This window comes from Leucoraja erinacea, chromosome 1 (assembly GCF_028641065.1).
Source record: "Leucoraja erinacea ecotype New England chromosome 1, Leri_hhj_1, whole genome shotgun sequence".
NCBI lineage: Eukaryota > Metazoa > Chordata > Chondrichthyes > Rajiformes > Rajidae > Leucoraja > Leucoraja erinaceus.
This window is the reverse complement of record NC_073377.1, coordinates 164,164,930-164,178,728: the sequence shown is the minus strand read 5'-3', so window position 1 is coordinate 164,178,728 and position 13,799 is coordinate 164,164,930.

Here is a 13,799-nt window from a genome sequence, read left to right as displayed (position 1 = left end):
CTCTCATGATTTTGTTTGCTCTGGAGTTGCACCTCCTGTTGTATAGTTCCTGCAGGGGGGTGAGTGAAGTTCCCATAGTGCGTTCGGCCGAACGCACTACTCTCTGCAGAGCCTTCTTGTCCTTGGCAGAGCAATTCCCGAACCAGATGGTAATGTTCCCGGACAAGATGCTTTCCACCGCCGCTGCGTAGAAGCACTGGAGGATCCTCGGAGACACTCTGAATTTCCTCAATTGCCTGAGGTGGTAAAGGCGCTGCCTTGCCTTTCTCACCAGTGCTGAGGCGTGTGATGACCATGTCATATCCTCAGAGATGTGGACTCCCAGATATTTAAAACAGTTCACCCTATCCACAGGATCCCCATTTATACTCAATGGAGTGTACGTCCTCGGATGATGTGCCCTCCTAAAGTCCATGATCAGCTCCTTCGTTTTTTTGATGTTCAAGAGGAGGCTGTTCTCCTGGCACCAGAGTGCTAGATCAGCCACCTCCTCCCGGTAGGCCCTCTCATCATTGTCTGAGATCAGGCCCACCACCACAGTGTCATCAGCAAACTTAATTATTGAATTGGAGCTGAACCTAGCCACACAGTCATGTGTGTACAGGGAGTACAATAGGGGGCTGAGGACGCAACCCTGGGGTGATCCTGTGCTCAGGGTGAGGGACTTCGATGTATTCCCTCCCATCTTGACTACCTGGGGCCTGGCGGTGAGAAAGTCCTGACTTAGTTCTGACATTGATCAGTTAAGCCAATATTTCTCAAACGGGCAACCAATTAAAAAACAATCCATTTAATTTGGTCCACAATATTAAAGGCTAAACCTGGAAGCAAACCTTGACATGTAGATGATTTAACATTCAGAGATTCTGGTGAAAGGTCATTTGCCTGAAACGTTAACTCCATTTCTTTTTCTACAGATAATGTCCGACCTGCGGAGTCCCGCCATCCCGGGAATTAACCATGACCAATCTATTCTCATTTATCTGATTGTAACATCAGATTCTGTTACATCGAGGCCCAAAGTATAGTTGACGAACAACACTCTTTCTTCAATTTTGGCACTTTGCAGCTTTCAAACTCCAGAATTACCTCCAATTTCCGGTAATGCATGGTTTCTTTCTGTCTATTTCGGAACTGGCCATCTGGTGTAATTTTGTCTCAGATCTTCCATCCCTGTAGGGACATCACATAGTGCTACTGTTACGACACCTTAACACAGAAAACTAAACATAAGGTGTTTCTAGCTTCTGCATTCACTCATTCAGTCTCACCCTGTCAACGATTCACATTGTTATACCTCCTTCTATGAAACTGAAATGCAGCATGATTTTTCTCTTTCCCATATCTAACAACGGGACCTGAAACATAAACTCTATTTCTTTCCCCACAAATGCTGCCTGATCTCCAGTGTTTCTAGAATGTTTTGTTTGTATTTCATTCTCCCCTTCCTTTTATTCATGTAACAACAGACAATAGACAAGAGGTGCAGGAGTAGGCCATTCGGCCCTTCGAGCCAGCACCGCCATTCAATGTGATCATGGCTGATCATCCCCAATCAGTACCCCGTTCCTGCCTTCTCCCCATATCCCCTGACTCCGCTATTTTTAAGAGCCCTATCAAGCTCTCTCTTGAAAGCATCCAGAGAACCTGCCTCCACCACCCTCTGAGGCAGAGAATTCCACAGACTCACCACTCTCTGTGAGAAAAAGTGTTTCCTCATCTCCGTTCTAAATGGCTTACTGCTTATTCTTAAACTGTGGCCCCTGGTTCTGGACTCCCCCAACATCGGGAACATGTTTCCTGCCTCTAGCGTGTCCAAGCCCTTAACAATCTTATATGTTTCAATGAGATACCCTCTCATCCTTCTAAACTCCAGTGTGTACAAGCCCAGCTGCTCCATTCTCTCAGCAGATGACAGTCCCTCCATCCCGGGAATTAACCTTGTAAACCTACGCTGCACTCCCTCAATGGCAAGAATGTCCTTCCTCAAATTAGGGGACCAACACTGCACACAATACTCCAGGTGCGGTCTCACTAGGGCTCTGTACAAGGAAAGAGCATTCACATCGCGGCCCTGTTTCCACCAATCTTTTCACCACCGCATACAAGAAGCAGCAAGACAGACACCAGTGTACGCAGATGCCGAGAAGTGTGTGCCGCTCTGGCTGAACAACTTCTAATCTTGTGTGTGGACTCGATAAGTAGAAGATTGTCTCACTTGCGGACAGTCAGTGCAGTAAGATGTTGGTTGGTGTTCAATATCATGGTAGGATTGGACAAGAAAACTTGCGTCACAAGGCCTCAGAGATTTTCTGCATCGTGGCTAAAAGGGGTGAATTGAAAACTGTGCGAGTACAACAAATCAGCAGAAGGTCATAACGAAAGTCTGACAGGATCAATTAGATGAATTGGATTTTGTCTAAAACAATCAGTTCAGTAAGAGGGCCAAAGCAGGCATTACATTCAGATTGGCTGATGGGCAGTATTGGAGCCTATGGAATTGTGTGATTGCAGCTATCAGAACCATTGAATCTCATATTCTTATATTTTTAGATTAAATGAAAGGAGGCCATTTGGGCCATCGAGCCCATGACAACTCCTGGAACAATTCCATTTAATCAATCATTTCCCTGCAACTTGTTCTTTCACATACACCCATTAACACTCCCTGTTTCTCATGCCACGCATCATCTACACCAGGGCAATAACAGTCATGTCAAGTTTATTGTCATCGGCACAAGTAGAGTGAATTATTCATTTACCAGCATGTATCTGAGATATGGAGCAAAACTGGGGGAAGCTGTATATCATGAGGCACCACTGTCATGCCCTCTATCACATAGTGGTTTGGTCACAAATGAAATGTTATGCTTGATTCTGGGTACTCCATTTAAAGCTGGAGGTACAAGCATTAGAGAAAGTGCAGAGAAAATTTACGAGAGTCGACACAAGGAACTATAGGTGCTGGTTTACAGAAAAAGACATAGAGCGGTGGAGTAACTCAGTCGGTCAGACTGAAGGAAGGTCCGGACCAGAAACACCACCTCTCTGTGTTTGTCAGGGATGCTGCCTGACCCACTGAATTATTCCAGCACTTTGAGAAAATAGACAACTGGAATGCAGATTGAGTAGTTGGGTTTGTTCCCGTTGAGCAGATGGTTGTTGGAATGTTTCACAGCAGAGTTCAAACTCATGAAGGATTTAGACCGAAGGAATAAATAGAAATGCCTGGAAAGCAGAAAGCAGTAAACTGCCAATGCTGGGAATCTGAAATATAAAATGAAGATGGTGACATGACAGACAGCAGATGCTGGAATGTGAAGCAACAAATAAGCTGCTGGAACAACTCAGCTGCTTTCCTGCAGTTTATTTTTTTGCACTACAAATTGAAAATGCTGGAAATACTCAGTAGGTCAGAGTGAATTTCACACCAAGTTGCTTCATCAGAGTTAAGGATTGGACTGTATGTTGTGGGTCAGAGTAGAGGGTTGGGGAATATCAGATTGAGACAATTTAGCCAGTTTGTTGGGGAGATGTTGCAGCCTGGAGCTACAGGAACCCCAGCAGGTCAAGCAGCATTCCTGGAGATCAGATCAGATCAGATCAAGTTTTATTTGTCACTTGCACATAAAGTGCAAGTGAAATGAATTTGCCAGCAGCGGTACAATGAAAAAAGAACACACAAAAACGCAATAAAAATGTAACACAAACATCCACCACAGCATTCATCACTGTGGTGGAAGGCAAAACATTTGGCCAGTCCGCCTCCATTTCCCCCGTGGTCTGGACCTCAACCCTCCGCAGTTGCCTCTGCGGGCGCCCAGATTAGCAGACAGGTAAAAGTCCAGGTAAGTCCTGAATTGGTGCTGCCCCACCGGAGACCGCGGCTTCAAGTTGGTGTAGGCCACAGGCCGTCGGTCGTAGATCTAAAGTCCCCTCCGAGCCGCAGCCAGAGGCACCGCAGACCGCAGGGCCGGCGGTCAGAGCTTCTCTCCAGGGGTCCCCGGCGAGGGACCCCGCTCCTGATGGTAAGTCCCCACGGTAGAAGTAGGACACGGGCCGACGGTCGGAGCTCGTCTCATCCCGGGTCCCCAACGAGGGATCTCAGGCTCCGGTCACCGTGCCGGCTGGAGCTCCGCAGACCGTGGCTTCAGGCTGCCGCGGGCCAGCGAACGGAGCGCTCCTCTCCGGCGACCCTCGGCAAGGGCTCGCCCGCTCCATGATGAAAGTCCACGCTGCGCCCTTTGCTGAAGCCCCGGGCGCATCTCCGGGAAAGGCCGCACCGATCCTCTGTGTTAGGGCCCGGAAAAGGCGACATGGAAAAGGTCGCCTTACCGTGGAGGAGGCGACCAAAACGGTTTCACGGGATGTGGGCTGGGCAGATGTGAAATGTGAAGGGAGGGAACCTGATGGGAGGAGTGTGCAGCTGGTGGGCTGATGGAGTGGCTGGGAAAGAAGCTGTATGAGAGGGGATGAGGTATTTGACGGAACAATGGGTATTTGTGGGAGGACCTAGGGAGCGAGTGTTGTGTGCAGTTTTGGTCCCCTAATTTGAGGAAGGACATTCTTTCTATTGAGGGAGTACAGCGTAGGTTTACAAGGTTAATTCCCGGGATGGCGGGACTGTCATATGCTGAGAGAATGGAGCAGCTGGGCTTGTACACTCTGGAGTTTAGAAGGATGAGAGGTCATCTCATTGAAACATATAGGATTGTTAAGGGCTTGGACACACTAGAGGCAGGAAACATGTTCCCAATGTTGGGGGAGTCCAGAACCAGGGGCCACAGTTTAAGAATAAGGGGTAAGCTATTTAGAACGGAGATGAGGAAACACTTTTTCTCACAGAGAGTGGTGAGTCTGTGGAATTCTCTGCCTCAGAGGGCGGTGGAGGCCGGTTCTCTGGATGCTTTCAAGAGAGAGCTAGATAGGGCTCTTAAAAATAGCGGAGTCAGGGGATATGGGGAGAAGGCAGGAACGGGCTACTGATTGGGGATGATCAGCCATGATCACATTGATTGGCGGTGCTGGCTCGAAGGGTCGAATGGTCTACTCCTGCACCTATTGTCTATTGTTTATTGAGGAGGGGGAGAGGTGCTAATGGAGAGCAGGTTATATCAAGTTACCTCAAGTTACAAAGTTTAATGTTCACACTGCTGAGTTGTCGAAAGAGTGAATATTTTACCGAGCACATGCGTTCTGTCTGCCATGGCTCCCTGGAGCTTCCGGCTGTAATCATTTCAATTTCCTACAGTGACCTGTCTCTCCTTGGCCTCCTCTATGGGGAACAGAACCTGTGGGGACTCGGATTCGATCCGATCTTCGGGTTCCTTCTGTATGGAGTTTGTACTTCGTTCTTTGACCATGTGAGATTTCTCCAGGAGCTGTGCTTTCCTCCCACATCCCAAAGATGTACAGGTTTGTAGGTTAATTGGCTTCTGTAAATTGTCCATAGTGAGTGGGGTAGAACTAGTGTACGAGGATCACTGGTTGGTGCTGGGTCGATGGGCCGAAGAGCCTGTTTCCGCCCGTATCTGTAAAACTGAAACACCTGATATTCCGCCTGAGTAGTCTATAAACTCAGTTCTGAAATTCAACATATCTTTCTACATTTAGATTAAAGTTCAAATCAGCTGAATGCTCCAAGCAGAAACCAAACTCAGTGTCAGATAATCGGTGATTTAAGTGGTGATTTAGTTGCACTTTTGATGGCATCTACCATCCTATGCTGATGATCGCGAGCTGTTCGGCTGATAATTGGCCAGACTGCCTTTGTCTTGCTTTTTATGGACGGGAATTATGCGGGGACATTTTTCACATTGTCACACGGATGTATAAATGTACCGTGCCGGCTGGAAGCAGAGTTATTTACAGACATGTCTCCATCACCTCAGTTGAGATGCTGCCAAGATCTAACGTCTTTTGCTGCATTCGCTGTTTTAAGATGATTGGTGCCTGAGCTTTGTAATGAGTGTTTATATATAGTTGTCCCAGTTGCGGGCAAACATAAATAATCTGCGTGCTCGGAGAAATCAAAAAAATACGCTGACATAAATTACACAAACATTCATGCAAGTTGGCTGATGATAGATTCTGAGCAGCTTCCTCTGCAAAATAGAAAATGGTGTTGCAGACTTTAGGCCAACTTTTCTGCGGAGCAATGCAGTGGGCTGGGTTGCAGCAGGCAGTTCCAGTGGATGTATCAGTGCCTTTCCGCCTCTGCATACTGCACTCTGCATCTGTCTCCTGACCATCCCCATTCAATCTCATGATATTCTACAAAGACCCGATCTGAGGACTGAAAATAACATGGTGTTTGCCCAAAGATGGGCATAAAATGGTGGAGTAATTCAACGGGTTAGGCAGTATCTCTGGAGAAAAGGAATAGGTAACGTTTTGGGTCAGGACCCTTCTTCAAACCTGCCACCTGAAATGGGCCATTCAGTGCGGCCTTTTCCCATTTGACTGGGCTGCCAAACTTTATTCATGTTTTTTTCTTGACTCTATTTTAATTAATGTTCTAATACATTTGCATTTTAAGTAAATGTGCTTTTTAAGGTGTTAGTTATTTTTTATCAGATTTGGAAACAGCACAAAAGCCATTGGACACTTTGAGCAATCAGAGAGTCAGTGTGTGGACCATGAATGGGGCCACGTACTAGGCTGTCTAAGGCTAGTCATTCCTCACAGCCTGGTTTGCTTTGTTGAATGGGTGGAAAACTCCCTTGTCAATTCTTCCCTTCCCTCCCGTACCATCCCCCTCCCCGGGCACTTTCCGTTGCAACCGTAAGAAATGAAACACCTGTCCCTTCACCTCCCCCCTCGACTCCATTCAAGGTCCCAAGCAGTCGTTCCAGGTACGACAAAGGTTCACCTGTATCTCCACCAACCTCATCTACTGCATCCGCTGCTCTAGATGTCAGCTGATTTACATCGGGGAGACTAAGCGGAGGTTGGGCGATCGTTTCGCCGAACACCTCCGCTCAGTCCGCAATAACCTACCTGAACTCCCGGTGGTTCAGCACTTCAACTCCCCCTCCCATTCCCAATCCGACCTCTGTCCTGGGTCTCCTCCATTGCCAGAGTGAGCAACACCGGAAATTGGAGAAACAGCACCTCATATTCCGCCTGGGCAGCTTGCATCCTGATGGCATGAATGTTGAATTCTCCCGATTTTGCTAGCCCTTGCTGTCTCCTCCCCTTCCTTAACGCTCGAGCTGTCTCCTCCCATCCCCCCGCCCTTGGGCTCCTCCTCCTCCCCCTTTTCCTTCCTTCTCCCCTCCCACCCCCCATCAGTCTGAAGAAAGATTTCGGCCCGAAACGTCGCCTATTTTCTTCGCTTCATAGATGCTGCGTATCTCCAGCAATTTTGTGTACCTTCGATCTTCCAGCATCTGCAGTTCCTTCTTGAACACAAGGACTCTAGGCTGTTGGGATTTGGTGTAAACAATGGGCTAGGGCCGTGAGATGCTACACAATCCGGCTCATTCATTATCAGTTGGAATCTTCATAAATTATTGGCTTAAGCCATTTAGATGAGCCTAACACGCTCACCAAAGTATAGCTAGCTCCTCGTCATTGGTCTAATGATGATATCATTCATTGTAACCTTTTACACATGGAATAGACTGGAAAGGGCAGCACCGCAGTAGAGTTACTGCTTTACAGCGCCAGAGACCCAGGTTTGACCCTCAAGGGCCTGTCCCACTTACGCGACCTTGGCTCGCAAATTAGGCGACCTCGTGGTCGCTTGAGGCGTACGGGCACCGTATGGCCGCGCGAGGCTGGTCCCACTTAGAAACGCGGAGGGGTATGGAGTTGAGCGGGGCTGGTCCCAACATCGCGTGGGGCTCCGAAACGCTTGCAATGACCAAATTCTGTGTGCGCCAATGGACTGTCGGCCCACGTACGTACGCAGACACATTGCGGTCGTACGCAGCATCTTGACGGCATACGCAGTGTCTTGACGGCATACGCCTAGCGCGTGGCATTGCGTTATGACGTCACCGCCCGACGCCATGCGACGCCCAAATTCAGTCGGCCCGCCTCCTGCCCAGCTGATTTGTAAGCATGACGTAAATGATGTCATGCGCGAACTTAGCGCGAACATAGCGCGACCTCCGCTTCCGGTTGGTCGCGTCAAACGCACGTAATCGCATGCAAGTGGGACAGGCCCTTGACTATGGATGCTGTCTGTACCCAGGTTGTTCTTTTTCCCTGTGGGTTTCCTCTGGATGCCCCAGTTTATTTCACAATGTTTGTAGGTCAATTTGCTTTGGTAAAACTTGTAAGTTGCCCCTAGTGTGTAGGATGGTGCTAGCATATTGGGTGATCACTGGTTGGCGTGGGTGCGCCGAATAGCACATGTTTCCACGCAGCGTGTCTTAAGTCTAAGAGTAAAGTCTAAAAAGCTGTAAAAACTACTCCAGGCAGAAGTTAATATTGAGCACTTTCATGAACCGATAATTCATTCATTGTAATAGAAGTATGAATCCATTTGTCACATGACGATTTCTGCCAGCATCTGCATCGTTGAGCCTTAAGGTTTAGGTTTCAAATACATAAATTGTTGCAAATTCACCAGCTTTGAAAGATTGATAGATTATCTTTGCATATGATCCTTCGATGCAACTGGCTGGGAAATTGGTTTATTTTTTCAGTAACATGCAATATTCTCATACAGTGTGGAAACAGGCCCTTCGGCCCAACTTGCCCAGGCTGGCCAACTTATTCCATCCACACTAGTGTCAATTGCCCACGTTTGTTGTGTATATGGAACGAGCTGTCAGAGGAGGTAGTTGAGGCAGGTACAATCACCACACTGCACATGACATTTGGACAGATACATGGATAAGAAATGTTTAGAAGGATATGGGCTAAACGCAGGCGGGTGGGACTAATGTCTTTATTGTCTTTCTGCTGACTGGTTGGCACAGAACAAGGGGATCTTTGTCGGCATGAGCTAGTTGGGCTGAAGGGCCTGTTCCTGTGCAGTTTGACTCCATGACTTGAGAAACTTTTTTTCAGACTTGCAGCGTGGAAACATGCCTTTCGGCCCACCGATTCAGCGCCAACCAGCAATACCCCGTACACTTGCTCTATCCTACACTCTCAGCACAATTTACTGTTGAAACATGCCTCAAGAACAAATGCAAAAACAGTCAAGAGATGAGGACAAATTGCACTCTGGCCTTCCTCGGAGTATGGTGTCACAAAGTATTTTATCGAAAGGAGTTGTACTTTATGTGTAAGGTAGGAGATGTTTAAAAAATAAGTTCAGATACTCATATCCCTGGCTCTGGTTTGCTTTGGGTCCAGGCGTTTTGTCTTGTAAATGTAGAATGTTTTTCTCCTTGGGATACCTGTCGACGGTGCCCATCACGGGCGACTATTTGCGTGCCAGCCACAGAAGCAGATCTACAAACACATATTCAAAGGTCAAAGATCAAAAACTTTATTTGCCATTTGTGCTTACACACATAGGAACTCTTGTGTGGTTGTTCAGAGTCAAGTCAAGTTAAAAAGACACACAGAAGACACATAATCTATAAAAACATATACTTCTCTAGAACTGAAAAGGAAAGAAAATGCCTAAAACCCCATATAAAGGGGAAAGTGAGAGCATTGTAAATTACACAAACCCTATATAAAAAGTGTCGATTGCATTGTAAATTGCGCAGGCCCAGGAGACAATATAATATAATATAATATGATATGCTATGAGGTAGGTCAGGACATCAGTTCATTTTGTTTTGGCCAAGAGTCTCACTGTGGCAGGGAAGAAGCTCTTTAAAAAGCGTGTTCTGTTTGAGACGATGCTGTCCGCTCGTCTGTGCCTGAGGTTGTATGTGCAGTTTTTGTGTTTGAGCAGGGAGTGAGCTGGATGTAGTGTGTCTCTGATGATTCTCTCTGCTCTTTTTCGACAGCGCTGTGTATAGATTGTGTCCATGGAGGGGAGTTCCGTTCTGATAATCATATTGCAATTGTTCCACATTGTTAAATCTCTATTCCTACAGCCACATGTCTTACTTTAACTATGAATCCCTTGACGTGTATCTATACATGGTAAATGGATCGATGGTCATCATTTATTGTCTTTCTGCTGACTGGTTGGCACGTAACAAAAGCTTTTCACTGTACCTCGTGACATTAAACCAAGCTGAACTGAACTCATGTGAAAGATCCACAAATTAAGGTGATGTTTTAGTTTACCATTGGGAATCTGACTTCTGATGCACTGTCTGCATGGGGCTGCCACATTGTCTTTGTGACTGTGTGTGCCTTCCCATATCCCCAAAACTGCTAGTAGAAACATAGAAACATACAAAATAGGTGCAGGAGTAGGCCATTCGGCCCTTCGAGCCTGCACCACCATTCAATATGATCATGGCTGATCATCCAACTCAGTATCCTGTCCCTGCCTTCTCTCCATACCCCCTGATCCCTTTAGCCACAAGGGCCACAACTAACTCCCTCTTAAATATAGCCAATGAACTGGCCTCAACTACCTTCTGCGGCAGAGAATTTCAGAGATTCACCACTCTCTGTGTGAAAAATGTTTTTCTCATCTCGGTCCTAAAAGATTTCCCCCTTATCCTTAAACTGTGACCCCTTGTTCTGGACTTCCCCAACATCGGAACAATCTTCCTGCATCTAGCCTGTCCAACCCCTTAAGAATTTTGTAAGTATCTATAAGATCCCCCCTCAATCTTCTAAATTCTAGCGAGTATAAGCCGAGCCTATCCAGTCTTTCTTCATATGAAAGTAGGTTAAATAGTGCACGTTCATGTTATAGGAGCAGAATTAGGCCATTCGGCCCATCGAGTCGACTGCCATTCAATCATAATTGCTATCAATTACCCCTCAGTGAAGGTAAGTTGCAAAAGAACCAAGGGGTAGTTGATGGGGATGGGAGAGAGAACTAGTTGAAGTGTTATTTTGGTAGCAAAAACAGGAAAGCAGATTACTATCTAAATGGCGTCAAGTTGGGGAAAAGGGGAAGTACAACGGGATCTGGGGGTCCTTGTACATCAGTCTATGAAAGTAAGCATGCAGGTACAGCAGGCAGTGAAGAAAGCGAATGGCATGTTGGCCTTTATAACAAGAGGAATCGAATATAGGAGCAAAGAGGTCCTTCTGCAGTTGTACAGAGCCCTAGTGAGACCACACCTGGAGTATTGTGTGCAGTTTTGGTCCCCTAATTTGAGGAAGGCCATTCTTGTTATTGAGGGAGTGCAGCGTAGGTTTACAGGGTTAATTCCCGGGATGGCGGGACTGTCGTATGCTGAGAGAATGGAGCAGCTGGGCTTGTACACTATGGAGTTTAGAAGGATGAGTGGGCATCTCATTGAAACATATAAGATTCTTAAGGGCTTGGACATCCTAGAGGCAGGAAATATGTTCCCGATGTTGGGGGAGTCCAGAACCAGGGGCCACAGTTTAAGAATAAGCAGTAAGCCATTTAGAACGGAGATGAGGAAACACTTTTTCTCACAGAGAGTGGTGAATGTGGAATTCTCTGCCTCAGAGGGCGGTGGAGGCAGGTTCTCTGGATGCTTTCAAGAGAGAGCTAGAAAGGGCTCTTAAAAATAGAGGAGTCAGGGGATATGGGGAGAAGGCAGGAACGGGGTACTGATTGGGGATGATCAGCCATGATCACATTGAATGGCGGTGCTGGCTCGAAGGGCCGAATGGCCTACTCCTGCACCTATTGTCTATTGTCTATTGTTACATGGATAAAAGGAAGGGGAGAATGAAATACAAACAAAACATTCTAGAAACACTGGAGATCAGGCAGCATTTGTGGGGAAAGAAATAAAGTTTATGTTTCAGGTCCCGTTGTTAGATATGGGAAAGAGAAAAATCATGCTGCATTTCAGTTTCAGAGAAGGAGGTAGAACAATGTGAATCTTTGACAGGGTGAGACTGAATGAATGAATGCAGTAGCTAGAAACATCTTATGTTTAGTTTTCTGTGTTAAGGTGTCGTAACAGTAGCACTATGTGATGTCCCAACAGGGATGGAAGATCTGAGCCAAAATTACACCAGATGGCCAGTTCCGAAATAGACAGAAAGAAAACATGCATTACCTGAAATTGGAGGTAATTCTGGAGTTTGAAAGCTGCAAAGTGCCAAAATTGAAGAAAGAGTGTTGTTCGTCAACTATACTTTGGGCCTCGATGTAACAGAATCTGATGTTACAATCAGATAAATGAGAATAGAAAAGGAAAGGGATTTGGATTGATGGCATTACTCTGCTGGAAGCCATCATGGACAACATGGGCTGAATGGCCTCAGTGTGGGCCTTAATCAGTTACTGAGTAATGGATGGTCAATGGGTTGCATTAATATTATGATCGGAAAAGTCAAGCTGGTGCATCTGAGCTTCATTTGGGAGGAGCTAGTACTTAAAAACTTATGTTGAAGTGCTAATGGTGATATTGGAAAATTGTCAAACACATTGATATGAATTATGCACAGATGTATCAAAGCTGGCTTCCATCTGGTTTCCATCTGGTTTCCATCTAGAAATTATTGGTTGTGCAATCTGACCCAATTTAAATTGTTTTCCTATGCAATTTGCACGAGAAATAGAAGCTAATTGATCCAATTCTATCGGCAAAAGTGCATAATATTCTTTGGCTGCATGAGGGGCTAAGTGGTTGGGAGGTTAATCATTTTTAGAAATTCGTATCTTCAATCAAGACTCCTGCTTTAACACGTACATCCATCCCCCAAATATCTGTTAGCACTCCAGTCCCATATGTTCTTATACTTTTTCCATATAATAGCAACGATTGAATTTTGGATATAACCTGCAGATTAGGATTTTCACCTTCCATTGTATCACCAGTTCCATTCCTTGCAATAAATGGGTGGCAGAGTGGCTGCCTTCCAGTGCCAGAGACCCTGGTTGGAACCTAACGATGGGTGATGTCTGTGCGGTTGCTTGTATGTTCTCCCTGTGACCCGCATGTGTTTTCTCCGGGTGCTCCGGTTTTCTCCCATACTCCATGGACGTACAGGGTTGCAGATTAATTGACTGCTGTAATATTGTGAAATGTCGCTAGTGTATATAGGATAGTGCTAGTGAGCGGGGATCACTGGTCGGTGCAGTCACTGAATCTCTAAACTAAACTAAACTAACTTAAATTCTCCAATTTGAATCGCAGAGCTAAAGACAGTGACCCTGCCGACTGTCTCCGGATGCCTACGAGCCACCCCAGTAAACCAACTGCCCGTCCTCGCTGGTATCGCCCCGGGCAACATCAGATGAGAAGCAGCCACGCTGGCCCTCTCTCGAAAGGCGCAGACCATTGAATCCCACCTCCTCCATCAGATCAAATACATAGAGCAACCTTTGATTCAATCGTCTCAGACCTCCTTCAACTCTTTCTCTGTTGATTTGCTGAGTATTTATGTGATTCCTGCACTTCACGTGCTCCAAGGGAACTGACTAGCAGAAAAAAGTTCATTGGTCAGTTTAGTTGCAAATCAGTTTTATTGGCAAGAGAGGACAAAAACTATACTTGTCTCGGTCAGTGCAGGGTCCAGCAGCACACCTGTCTCTCTCTCTCCCTCTCTCTCTCTCTCTCTCTCTCTCTCTCTCTGCCTCCGCCTCCGTCCGCAACATTGATCGCGACTCAGCCCCACAATTCGGGCGGGAGAAGTCGCCGTTGCCGGTGCCCTGCAAAGCGGTCTCCCACTGGGGACCCACGAGCTCCCGATGTCACCATCCACCGGAGTCGGGTCGCAGCAGCGAGCCACCGCAGCTCTCCACGCTCCGAAGCTGGCCCGCTCTA